At 40.3% G+C, this 14,289-nt stretch overlaps 1 long non-coding RNA gene across 13 annotated transcripts in view; it reads left to right on the top strand.

Annotated features, from left to right (window-relative positions):
* Positions 1 to 14,289, top strand: part of LOC110262070 (uncharacterized) — a 1,266,882-nt gene that overhangs the window by 130,176 nt on the left and 1,122,417 nt on the right. The window contains exon 2 of one of the 13 annotated variants that reach the window (XR_014813714.1): positions 10,464 to 10,549. The exons of the other annotated variants lie outside the window; for them this stretch is intronic. This is a non-coding gene — a long non-coding RNA (uncharacterized LOC110262070). The remainder of the gene's footprint in view (positions 1 to 10,463; positions 10,550 to 14,289) is intronic. 13 annotated transcript variants of the gene reach the window in all.

Raw genomic sequence — 14,289 nt, forward strand, 5'->3', positions numbered from 1 at the left:
GGTGTAGGTCGCAGATGCAGCTTGGATCTGACATTGCTGCGGCTCTGGCGTAGGCCGGTGACTACAGTTCCAATTAGACCCCTAGCCTGGGAACCTCCATGTGCCACAGGTGCGGCCCTAGAAAAGACAAAAAGACAAAAAAAAAAAAAAGAAGAAGAAGAATTTCTTTGGCAATTTTTATGTTCAATTTCTGTTGTGCATTGCCTAACTCATTTCTTCCCATAAGTCTTGTTACTTGGCAACGATATTCTTTCTTCCTAAATCTTAGCAAATACTTTTAAAGATGACATGATTCTGAACACTGTAATCTGGAAAATAAATGGACTCAGTTTTAATAGGGTGGCCTAGTTACAAAGAAATTCATGGTCTATTTTAGTTATGCACCATCACAAGAATCAAAAAGTTGGAGCAGGGGGCCTTAGGGATTTGGGGTCAAGTTCCTTCATTGCATAGATGAGGAGAGAGTCAATCATGTTAGTTTTCATTTCCATTTCAGGTTTTCATATCAGAATCAAATCAAATCATAGGAAGAATCCAGAGATGGCAGAGGGGTTGGTTTCTAACGTTCTTGCTGTCATATGAATTATGGAAGTAGGAGAAGAGTTCATATAGGTTTTTGGGGTTTTTGTTTTGGGGGGGGGGTCTTTTGTGGCTGCACCCACAGCATATTGAGGTTCCCAGGCTAGGGGTCAAACTGGAGCTGTAGCCACTGGCCTACACCACAGCCACAGAAACGCCAGATCCGAGCCGCATCTGGAACCTACACCACGGCTCATAGCGATGCCAGATCCTTAACCCACTGAGCGAGGCCAGGGATCGAACTTGTGTCCTCGTGGATGCTAGTCAGATTCATTTCTGCTGGGCCGTGACAGGAACTCCATACATGGTTTTTTTAACTTGTCATAAAATAAACTGATGGTTTTGCATTTTTTTAATTTAGTGTTTTGTATCAGACATAGTATATTTGGCTACAGCTCAAATTATATATAAAATAAAGGTCAAACAATTGGGTTCATTGTCCTACCTGAACTGCACTTAGTAGGAAAATAATTTCTCAAAAGGAAATCAGTATGACAGACAGACTCCTATCACCAGTGAGCTCTGTATGAACTTCAGATAGGAATCTCAAATTCTTTTTAAATGTCTAAAACAGAATTCCTGGTTTCCTCTTGAAATCAGTTGTTCAGGACAAAAATCAAGATGTCGTCTTTGAGTTTTCTGTTTCTTTCTATGTCAAATCCAATTTATCAGCAATGTTTATTAACACTGCCTTCAAAATATATCCCAGCTCCTGCCACTTCTCACCACCTCCATCATCACTGCACTGATTGAAGCAGTAAGTTATCACTCATCCGAATTCCCACAACAACCTCATAATTTTCCTCCCTCCTTACACACTTCCCTGTGCTCTTTCCTCTGCTGAGAGGCCAAAGTGATATTTTCTAAAAATACATCATTTCTTATCATCCTCTTTCTCTAAGGGGAGAAATTCAGACACAGTTATATGATAGATGCTGAGGGCAACAGGGAGGAAGTGAGAGAACCCACAACCAAGGTCCACTCTGGGGTGGAAGGAATAAAGCCAACATTACTTGTAATTTTAATGATGTCTCACTATGGAGTCTACAAATGCTGAATTTATTGTGTGGGGAAAACATTAAAAGTCTCAGAAGGTTCGATAAGCTGTGGACTTCCATGCAGAAAGTTCTTGGTAAAGTCAGGGAAAGAGAAATCAATACACTGTTAGTTAATTGTTTTTTAAAATAAAGAATGGCTTTGTGTTCAAGATGAGATTATATCCAGTGTTCAAATTCTGTTGTGTGATAAAACAAGCTGTCAATGATTTTGGCCCCAGGGCAATTCCAAGTTCCTTGTAAAAAAGTAGCTGAAAGAAGAATAAGAGCTTACCTTTGAACAGTCAAAGACTTTTAAAACAAGTATGTGTTTGGCAAACAAGTATCTGTTTGGTGATAAGAAAGAGGAAATACAAGGTTGGGGTCCAAGTTTTGAGGAAAGGCTGCCATTGTACCTGGCGACAGTAGATGGCGGTGGTGTGCCAGAAGAGAGTCTGGCAGGTTGTGACTGAGGCTTGCAGCAGATAGCTTATGCAGGTGCAGGCTAAAAAAGACACTATTTTGTCTGAGGAACTGTAAATTGTATTCATGATTCACATATCATTATTAATTCATTTTGTATTCATTATCATACGGCAGCTTCATTTGGCATTTAGGCAGATGTCAGAGTGTAGGCACTTCCGGGAGCTATCTGTGCAGGTTCAGACCCGGCTGGCTGTGCACAGGTTCTCATGGATGCATAAGTGGAGAGAAGAAATGTTTTATTTTTTTAAACCAGAACACAATTTGGCTATAGACTGTACCAGGGATTGCCCAGCTAATGACTTTCAGTGTCTAATTCTGTGACTACTGTGTGTGTCATTACTTTGCTCTGCATATTTTTGGCAAATTAAGTCTGGCAGATGAGAATCTCCCAGGTTGGAAAGCTCTGAATGAGATAAAAATTTAATAATCTTATAGCTGACCCAGCCACTAAGGGTGGAACAGATAATCCTTTAATAATGCACTTCAGAACCCTGGTTTGCATAGCCAGAGACTGGAGACAGCTTGGCATCGTGCAAAGAGAGCCTTTGAGACAGAAAAAAGATGGGCTCTGGTGTTGGCTCTGCCACTAACTAGCTCTGGGACTTTGGGAAAATCAATTAACCTGCCTAGGTCTCAGGTTCTTAATCTATAAAATTAAGGGATTGCATGAGATCATCCCAAAAGTCCCCTCCCCTGCTAAAAATAGCCAGCTTTCTTGATGGAAAATAAAAAGCACATACCAGATAGAGTTTTGAAACTCTAACACTTCTTTGTGACCTACTTCAAATCAGATGAGTTGTAAAGCTGGCCATGAATTGTAAAATGTATATTATCTGTGAGTAAAGGTACCTCAAGCTGTTACAAGTGTGATTTATCACCAGGGGCTGGTGCAGTAGCACATAGAAGTGATAGTAGTTGGTCTTGAAATCTTTCTTAAATCTCAGAAGTGACAGAAGAAAAACTTGGAGAAGAGTCTTAACTTCAGGACTGCTTTCTTACAGATGAACACAATTTGACAAATTGTACATCATGCCCCGGCATACACTTCCCAAATGTGTAAAGAGATGATCTACCTTGAAACATCTCCAAACTCGAAACCAGGTTTTTCTCAGTGCTTAAGTCATTCTAGAATGAAGCAGATGCTCAGAAAAGCTCATTAACTCTGAGAACAGCAGACTCCTCTCTCCACTACAATACGACAATCAAGTTCTCTGATAGATTTTATACATTCTCAGCTATTCTCGGATTGACACAGGAAACAGTGGGCCAAGTGGTGAATTCCCAAATAGAGAGCACTGACATTGAGCTCAGTTAAACAGATCGAGTGGTTAAAGATAAGCAGGTTCATTGGGGGAAAACATGATGGACTAATCTATTTTTTAAAAGAGATGGTTAGTGAACATAATAAGTGTACATATTTATAATTTTAACACCTTGGACAAGGCTTCAAACGAGGAGTCTTTCCTTTAAGAACAACTGTCAGAAAGGGAAAGATGTTTTGTCATAGATCTCACACTTCCATCTCTTTGGTAATGAATGGATGAGTGAAGCATGAAAAGAACAATACCTCTGGCATCAGCGTTGAGATTCATTGTTTAGTCTTATTATCCAAGATGAGGTAGAGGGAGTCCCAGGGTTCCCTCATGTCTGTGGGTGATTCTAAGCTCTTCGATGCTATTAAATGCTGGATCAGTTGCAATAAGTTGCGTGGTATTTCACCAGATGAAAAGGACTGGAAAATGAGAAGCTTCATTCTACAGACTCTAAGCAATTAGGACATGCCCAGGACTCTGTTAGTGTAGGAAATACAGAGATGTTCAGATACAGTTAACAGAGCAGGTAAACCATGTGCCACTGTGATAAGAGATATCCTAGGAGATCTTGGGAGTAATGAGGCGGGTATCTGGAGGTATTACAGAGGGGAATCGAACCAGACAGTTGGTGACTCGCTGAAGGATGAGGAGGAGTAACATAAGTTAAAAGGCAAGAAACAGGATGTGGAAAGTCCTGGGGAACTAAGAGAATATATGATATTCCTATTATTTAATTACAACAGAGGGGAAAGATTCCTGAGGTTGAGCTGTGGGAGATGTGGTTAGGGAGGAAGACAAGGGCCAGTTCTTGCAGGATGATATGCTGTGGAGGCAGCAGATGCTTTTACATGAGACAGATCGAGTTTTGAGTTCTTTCGTGTCATTTACTGTGTGTCTCTGGGAAGGTTGCTTAACTCTGAGTCCAGTTTCCTAATCTTTCATGGGAGGGGAGTGATGTCAGCCCGAGAGGCCCGCTGTGTGCTTCTGAAGTGAGTCTCTGCTGGTTGTCTGTTAAATGGAAATCAGTATCTCACCTTTCGGACAGGAGCCTGAGGTTGGGGAAATAGCACTGGATCCTTGTTAGCAGTCCTCAGCTCTCTAGCCACGGGCTCCGCTGAGTGGAAGTTCATCCAGGCATGGCTGCAGACCTAGTTTCCTGTTTTCTTTCTCCTCACCCTTTGAAAGAGTGAATGCGGTTGACAGCCTCACGAGATGCGTGGCAGTTGAGGCAGCCTGCCTGAAGGACACGATGCAGAGGGATTCCCTCCCAGATTTCCAGGACTGTGTCCTCTTAGCTCTTTAGGTTTCAAAATAAAGGTCATGGTCCCCTAAAGCTGTGGCCGTCTGCTCCAGAAAGACCAATAGTCTCTACTTCATGAGACCATTCCTACAGCCACAACTTTATTCATCTTTTTGGACCTCTGGCACACAGTGAACTGAAAGCTAAGAACATGAAGGGTTCGTGAATTAAAACAACTTCTAACCCAAACTGCAACCTGCTAAGTTCACTTTCTAGTCTACATCTTATTTCAAATACAACCAGTCAGGTTATCGGATATACTGTGCAGAAAGCATGGCAAAATATATGAATATTTTCCCATAGCGTGTGATTGTTCTAAGGAATATAGTGTTTAAAAACATTATCAATTAAAAATTTGAATACTATCTGCCATTATTAAATTCAAAGAAGGAATAAAATCTCAGAATTGGAATCTCATTGTTCTATTTTAAGTTAAAATTGAATAAAAAGTTTTAAGGTAAACCCAAGAGAAACTAGAGTCCAAATGTGTTGGGGTTTTTTATTTGTTTTTGTTTTTTTTTTTTCAATGTCTTTCTCTACTCATCCTCAGATAGGTGACTTGGTCAAATGCCTGTGGGAATAGTCTCCCTTAGTGGCTGTGGCTTGGGTCCATTTACTGGAAAGACTTAGGTTCATTTATGGCCTGTGGGTTCCAGATACTTTTACTCAAAGTTTCTCATGTGCCCTAGTTTTTAAAAGTTAGCTCATACAAGATATTCACAGCACTGGTACCAAACCCTCAACGCTCAGGGAACACAGGCGACCCCAGCATGTCCAAGTGTTATCATGTATAAATAGTATTATTTTAACCCAGTACACCTGACCCTTGAAAAGCACAGAGTGTAGGGGGGCTGACCCTCCACGCAGTCACAAATCCGAGTGTAATTGATAGTTGGCCCTCCATATACTCAGGTATGCCAGTTCAATCAACAACTGATCTCATAGTACCGTAGTATTTACTATCGAAAAGAATCTGCTTGTAAGTGAATGCACACAGTTCAAACCTGTATTGCTCAAGAGTCAGCTGTGTTTAGCTCAATTCAGACCCAGATTCTATTAAAGACGAAAAACAGAGAGAAATCTCCTCAACTATGTCCTTACCAGAATCTAGTTATTCATCGTCTCTCTGACATGTTGGTGGAATCACAGTGCTGTGCTTATCAGATAGGGTTGAGGCGGCATCCAAGCAAACCAGCTCCCATCTCTCCGAATGGTATTTGAGACATTTGAGCTGCCTTGAAGAGTTTGCAAATTTGTACCTGTGGTTCTTCAGCTGGCTCTTTTTTTCCCCTCCATCCTCCATAATGTGAAACCTATTAAATTCCCTCTTGGATCCCAGACGGTGCCCTCTCTCCTCACGTTTGTTCCATCTGCAGAATCAGCAACGGCAGATCTCTGCCTTCAGCTGCTGCTCAGACTTCAAAAAGTGTTGCCCCAGAAGACCCAGTGACTGCTAAGAACTTGTTACATGTGCTCACCCTAAACGTTGCCTTTCCTCTGCTTTGCTTTTGGATGTTTTAGAATTGAAATAACTTGCTGTATTTTGCTGGCAAATCACATCCCTTCTACTGTTTCATCTTTTTTCTGCTGTAGTGGGTTAGTTCTCATACCCTCTGATCCTCTCCTGTTTTTCCTTTCCAGGAGGGCCTGCTAAATTTATTAGTAGTAGTATTATTATCAGGTCTTTGTCCTTAATAATATACCCATGATTGTTGAAAGATTTTTTCTCTTTTTTTTTTTTCTTTTTAAGGATGCATCTGTGGCATATGGATGTTCCTGGGCGCCAAGGAGTAGAATTGGAGCCACAGCTGCCAGCCTACACCACAGCCACAGAAATGCTGGATCCGAGCTGCAGCTGCACCTACACCATAGCTTGAGGCAACACCTGATCCTTAATCCACCAAGTGGGCCAGGGGTCGAAGCCGCATTCTTAAGGGCATCATGACAGGTTCTTAACCTGGTGAGCCGTAATAAGAACTCCCATTGTTGCAAGTTTTTGATTGTTTAAAGTTTTTAAAATTATTATTATTAAGACTTTTTAGAGCAGTTACACGCTCAGAGCAAAATGAGGGCCAAGGTAGAGAGATTTCCCATATTACACCCTGCCACCACACATGCATAGCTAACCCTGTTAGAAACAACTGCTGCCAGAGTGGTAGATCTGTTACAAGAGATGAACCTGCACTGACACACCTTAATCACCTATGGTCTGTAGTTTACATTAGGGTTCACTCTTGGTGCTGAACATTCCATGAATTTGGATAAATCTATAATGATACGTATCCATCATTATAGTATAATATAGAATAGTTTTACTACTATGAACTGAAGTTTGGCACTTGCCATCAGCCTCTACATTGTGTAAACCATGAGCCACTGCAGCTGCCGACCCACAGCATCCCTTGAGTGGAGCTCAGGGTGGAGACCAGCAGTGAAGGCACTCTGTGCCCTGAGAAAACTGGAAGAATGGGCTTTCAGATAGTACGATATTTTTAGAAGATTTCATGAGCCTAATTCTTGCATCTCCTCAGATCTAGAAAAACACTTAAATCCGTCGATGATGACTAATGTCTGTGACTAGTTGTCACCTTCACGAGACCAGCAGCAAATGTCTGTAAAATGTGTGCATGGGAGTTCCTGTCGTGGCTCAGCAGAAACGAATCTGACTCCTATCCATGGGGACACAGGTTCAATCCCTGGCCTCGCTCAGTGGGTTAAGGATCTGGTGTTGCCATGAGGCGTGAGGTAGGTTGCTAACACAGCTCCGATCTGGCATTGCTGTGCCTGTGGCGTAGGCTGGCAGCTGCAGCTCCAATTCAACCCCTAGGCTGGGAACTTTCATATGCCTTGGGTGCGGTCCTAAAAAGACAAAAATAAATGAACAAATAAATAAAATATGTGCATGGCTGCATGTATCTCCCCCTTCACTTTTACAACTTATATCTTGATATTCCCCCTTTCCTATTTGGGGCAGTATTTCAGAGCCATACTGCCTCTGAGGCTGCAGTTAGTGGGCTAAACAAAAGATGTCAAGGTCTTCCGTGAGAACAGCCACTCCCAAGGGTGGGCCAGTGAGCCCTGAGGGAACTCAGGGAAGAAACAGAGGAGACTGGCCCACAGCTGAGGTGCATATCAAAGGAGTGATTCCAGTAAGCCTAGAACTTTCTGCCTTCCCCTAGAAAGGGCTTTTCTGTAAATCTTCTGTAAATTAACTAATTCTGCAAATCTTTTGTTCCTATTACCTTCCCTTTGTTGCAAAAAGTTATATATCCTAGCTTTTCCCCCCTTGCCTCCTGCCTGCTCCCAGCAGTTTCTCAGGGCTCTCTGAGATGCTCTCTCCTGGGCTTAAGTCATAATTTCACCCCAACTTTCAGGTTGTATATTTTAGACGACACTGCCCTAAACATTTTCTGTGGTTCATCTATTCATTCTCTGCCCAACCCCTGGTTCCTCCTTGTCTTTCCATGACATGATAGCTCATTCCTTGTTAGACAAAGAAATAACATTTCATTATATGTATGTACCACACTTTTTTCATTCATTTACATCCTGAAGAACATCTTGATTACTTCCAACTTTTTTTTTTTTTTTGGCAATTATGAATGAAGCTGCTATACACACACGCACATGCATGTATGTATCTGTGTGTGTGCGCTCATGCAGATTTTTGTACAATACGTTCTCAACTCCCTTAGATAAATGCCAAGGAGCATGCATTCTGGATCATACAGTAAGACTATATTTAGTTTTGTAAAAAGTAACCAAACTGTCTTCCAAAGTGACTGTATCATTTTGCATTCACACCAGCCATGAATGAGAGCCCCCGTTGCCACTGTTTGCTCTTGTCAGTGTTCTGGATGTTGGCCATTCTAGTGAAGTGTGTAGTGATATCAGTGATACCTTATTGTTTTAGTCTGCTTTTCCCTGATGACTTATGATATGGATCGTCTTTTATTTTACTCATGCCATGTGTATATCTTTATTGGTAAGATGTCTATCAAGGTGTTTGACCAATTTTTTAATCCAGTTTTTTTTTTTTCCCTTATTTTTGTGTTTCAGAAGTTTTTGGTATATTTCAAATAAGAGTCCTTTGTCAGACGTGTCTTTGCAAATGTTATCTCTGTTATCTGTGGCTTGTCTTTTTACTCTCTTGACATTGCCTTTCACAGAGCAGGCATTCTTAATTTTAACAAAGTCCAGCTTATGATTCATGGATTGTGCCTTTGGCGTTGTGTCCCGTGGAGTTTTGAACGTTCTTGTGGGCTCCCTAAACTGATTTCTTTCCCTTTGCATCATATGTGGGGTGAATGTTGCTTGTAGTGTTTTATTCATTCTCTTTCAACTTTCCCTTCTCTCTGAGGTCTGAACTCTTCCTTTTCTTATGTTCTCCTTGATATTTTATATGCTGTGGCTCCCTATTAAAGGATACAACGCCAGCACTTGGCTCTAATCTGTTATTTTGTTCTCTGCTCCTCCCCGCCCCTACCCCCACCCCTTTTTGTATCCGCTTTGCTTTTCTTTGATTCTCCTTCCCATTAGTAAGACCTTCCTTGGTCACCAGTTTTTCCTTCAGTGGCCACTTGCTGTTCTCTGATCTTTTGTTTTCCCTATCACTTGCCATACTCTCTCATGCTATATACCCCCCATTTATCTTGTTCGTTTTCTGCCTCTAAGATCTGTGCTCCATGGATATAGGCATCTGTGGTCTCTGTTCCCTTTATATCCCCAGAGGCAAAAGCATTGCCTAGCAAATAGTAAATGCTCAAAAATTATATGGAATCAACATTTTGGGGGGGCGGTGAGCAGGGCAACATCTATGTTTTTAACGACTACGATGGTCTTGAAACTAACTTGAGGAGGCTTAAGGTATCTTATGATCTATAAAAATTTCCCCTCTCAAGTGTTCAGATAGACCGTAACTGCTTTGTAGGGCTGTCCCAGCCTTCATGAAATGGTTTCCTAACTGCTGCTGCTGCTGCAGGCTTCCCATCTGCTGTTATAAGATGATACTTCTCAGTGCTTTTCTCGGATATGAGCTCCTTCCAGGGAAGTCACTCAAGCTCACTGCTGAGAAATTTTGCCATATCCGGAGGAAGAGCATTTGGTGCAAATGCAGCTCATTTCCCTTTCATTTAGTTCTAATTGGATGGTAAAGACCTCAAGGTAACTTTCTCAGGTAGGTCCCTTGCTTTCGTTATCCCTTGAAAATCTGCCTCATGTTCTTGCCAAAGGTAAAACTGTTGCCTGAGACATAGTCATTTAAACCAATTAAACTTCTCTATATTTTTATGCACATTGTCTATAAACTTTATTTCTAACACAAATGTAGGTACAATATTTCTTGGCTGAGTTTGGAATTTTAACTTTGTGATCATCTCCAATATCCCTTAAACTCAGGTTCAAGTAAAAGTCATTTCCAATATGACATGCCTCTCTCCCTTGTTCTTCTTTATCTGTTGGTTAACAAAATCAGCCATTATTTCGTGGACCAAATCAGAGTCACTTTGAAACTATGTGGAAGGAGGTGGCTTTCAGAGACTGTAAGCATGTCACAGAATCCAAGAGATTAGCTACTTGGCATTCCTCATCTTTATTTTGTTTGGAATTGGATGCCCTTTCAAGTGTAGCAAGAGAAAGGAATTTGAAATAGCTAAACTAATAGCCTCTATTAATGTCAAACACTGACAATTCAAAGACTGAGACCTCAACTAGTCATATTACAGCCCACATGGATATTAACTCTTTTTGCAGACTGAAGCCTCAGCCAGTTGACAATGAGAAACACTACAAAGAACAAAAATCATTTCACCCTTCAGTGCCAGAGGAACCTGTATCAAGTGAGCCTTAACTGAGACTAAGAGACTGCCTTGCCCTCAATAATCTAATCCCTGTCTCATTCATGCTTGCTTGGGTCAAAGCTACACCTGTATGAGGCAAGGTCAGCTACAAAAGTCAATGTCAGATGTGCTTACTAAGCCCTAGGCCACTTATAAAATAGCTGATAAGCGCCATGGACACTTGCTACAATAAACTGCTGTGATAAGAAATGTGATCCTGGAAGGTCAAGGACCCCAGCCACACTGGAAGCATCAATTTACCCACGTGGTACTGTGCTTCACATAACACCAACCCATTCCTGGCTCTTTCAAGATTCCTGGCCAATGTGCCAGTATGTTGAAATTTTAGGGTCCTCATAAATAACAAATCTGTGCTACACACATATTTGAAGAAGTAGACACATGACGAATTATTGAAAAAGCAGTTTCATTATTGGAAGAGCAAGACTGGAGGAGAGACTTAAGTTGTGTGCTCACTATAGTGTTTCAAAATTCTATCTTTTGTTAGTTGGACTTACCTACCCAAAAGGATAGGATGCCTTACAAAAAAGCAGATTGCCTAAATGCACTGCTGGAAGGAGAGACTATGTATATGAGACAGAGACCCCAACCTTGAAAAATATGGGAGGCTAAGGTACGTGCATAGTCTAATCCTATCCTAATCAGCAGTCAAGCCCTGGGTGTTTAAGAAGGGTCAGGTGTGCCTCCGTATCTCTTCTCTCAAAGCTTGGCAGCAAGGCTGCGCTGGCGACCAGAACTGAGACAATGAGACAATACATAGATAGCATCATGGAGTTGAAAGTCTAGTGGGAGAAACTGATGCCAAATATTTAAAAGAAAAAATCCAAGACAGTAATAATATATAAGAGATAAGAAAAGTTGTGTTTGAGACAATGATATTTAAGATGTTATCTTAGGTAGGAATAGAAAGAGATGTTCTATTTAACATAGAGACTAGAGCAGAGGAGATATTTTATCAGATTATAGATGGAAACAATAGGCTAGGAAGTAAACTGTTAAAAAAACCCCTGACTTATATAAACACTGCTTAAAAATTGAATTTGCAAAGTTAATTTGGTGATATCACCAAACCTTCTTAAGATTGGTTCAGAAAGGACATCATCACTATTAAGAATCAGTGCATTTATTGGCTTTACCCAGATAAAGGAATGACATAACCACCTGAGCCCAGGAAAATGATAATGAATAATAAAGTTAATACACATGATCTATGTATTTGTCATCCAGAAAGAATATATTATATTTTTCATGCCTATGGATCTGGCTGCTGGTACTTTGGTTCTTTATTGAGTGATAGGTACAAAGTTCTCTAAGTTCTTCTGGCTGCACAGATGCAACATCTTGGAAATAACACTATTCCAAGAAATAAGTGTGCTGAGACCAATGGGGCTGAAGAACGGGTGCTATGGAACTTAAGGGAAAAAAGTTAACATAAAACAAGACACAGAGACATTTATCTCAAGTAAAGTTGGGAACTGGGGGACTCAAGGTCTCAGGGACCAAGAGCCCTGCCTGAAGAAACCACACTGCTTTTATTGTGCTCTTGAGGATTATGTCAAATGAAAAGGGAGTTGTAGGTGTAGGATATAGGGTTTTTTTATTATTTTATAAGTTCTTTTATTATTTTAAAAGTCACTTAGCTGGTAGATGGTTAAACTTTTACTCTAAACTTTAGGCATTTAAGAATCATTAGCATTTGAGTTAGCTATCTATGCATAGCATTTCAGAGAATCCTCACTGTGCTTCTGCAAACTGTATGCCTATTTGTGGCAACCCTGTGTGCCTAGGTTTGCACCTTGGTTCTCTTTTCTAATGCATATTCTGCTAATGACCACTCATAAACCACTTGGCCATGAGGTTCCTCTTTCTCTTATTCTTTAGAGGACATACCATGCTTGTGCAAATGGCGTGCCAATCTGCACAGGTCCTGTGCGCCTAGACCATTGTATTATGTCCTGATTCAGCTGGCCCCTCGAATAACCCATGCCTTTAGGTCTTTGTTCTTAAGCTTAAGTCATTTACCAGCACCATGACTGTTCTCCAGGAAGATGGGACAAAGTAAGAAAGGACAAGATGGAGTTTTCAGCAAAGAGGCTAAGAAGATATTATAAAAACATGTCTCACAACATAAGTGCACAAGATTCTGGCTGACCACCTACTGCCGTGTGTTACAATGATCAGTGTATTTAAAGTTGTGGGTTGTCATTTTTTCAATTTAATATGAGGATAGACCTGCCCACTTTGATTTCATTTACTCATTCAGTACTCAGATGTTGTCTCTGACCTCAAGAAGATTTTAATCCAGTGAATTATAAGATAGTTGATGCTGAGCATTAGCCCAGTGCCTACTCAAGCAGGTTCTGCATTTTCTGGTCTTGACTGTAATCATTTGGCATTTATATCATATTTCATGTCATTAAGGTAATTTTTCAATCATTTTACCACTCAGGAAACTGAAACTTAAGTATCAAGTAATAGTTTTGTTGCTAAATTAATGGGCAATAGAACAGGGAAGAAAGATATTTCTAGGAATAAGAATAAAACTCATCAAATTAGAGACATAAGGTATATAGGGCTATGTACAGCAGGAAATAAAAATGTTATTAGTGTTACATTGGCAATTTTGTGATCAGATTTTGTGATCACTACTTATTATTTGTGTTTACATCAAAGTTTGACAAATTCTACATTGTGGCAGAATGAAAGAGGCAAGGACCTTGGAGCCAGACCTCAAGGCTCAAATCCGAGCTCTGTGATCTTGGGTAAAATACCCATGTCTGTGCCCCAGTTTCCTCGACCAGAAAATGAGGATAGTAGCAATACCTGTGTCGTAAGATTTTGTGAGAGTTAAAAGATTTAACATTAGGAAACACTCTAAACATTATCTAGCACATTGTTAAGCACCATGTGTTTATTTAATTGATGGTATTGTTATAGTGTCTGGATATATATTTAAAATCAGGTTATAATCATAAACTTCACAAATATAAATGATCTCAGATACTAAGGAAAATTCCACCTTTAACATCTGAAGATACTGAAACCTTTCAAGGTTGTGTGTATTTTTCAAGGATCTAAAAGCTTATGGAAGGTCAGATTGGATTGGAACAGGGGTCTTCCTGTTCCCAGCTCAGTCCTTTACCCATTTCACTAGTCCTTTTCCTTATGTAAATAGCAGACTCAGTTTCTCCTCAGCGTGATGAATATATCACTTGAACAGGGTTTTAAGGGACAAAAGTCAGAACACAATGACCTAGAATGTTTTACATCTTAAGGGCCCACTACTGGCATCTTTTTTTAGTGACATTGACATAAATGTGCTCAAGTAAATGAATGTTCTTATCTGTACTGACTCATTAGGCAGAATCAAGTTTGCCTATCAACTGAAACAGAGATAGGAGGAGAATGGGCTGGTCAAGTTGACACAAGCAATTAACCATCACAGGTGATGAGGGGAGGAACAAAGTGTTTTCCAATGTGCCAAACTCAAGAGTTAACAAAACAAACAAATAAGACTAAACATAGCAAATACTATTTCCTTCGGTAGCAGGTCTCCATGTTTTTGTTTCCTCATCTCATGCTCAAGTTAGTCTCCTTAATATTTTATTTTAGAATTTTTGCAATTTAAGACAGACATTTCCTTTGTCATGTCTATTAAATTTTTATCTAGTTTTCCAACATAAAATGTGGTTGGATATTTTGAAGTCTTCAGCTTCTAA

Source organism: Sus scrofa, chromosome 8, assembly GCF_054392235.1.
Source record: "Sus scrofa isolate SSC_HxYL_T2T_F1_AM1 chromosome 8, Sscrofa_HxYL_maternal_Yorkshire_Landrace_v2.0, whole genome shotgun sequence".
NCBI classification, from domain to species: domain Eukaryota; kingdom Metazoa; phylum Chordata; class Mammalia; order Artiodactyla; family Suidae; genus Sus; species Sus scrofa.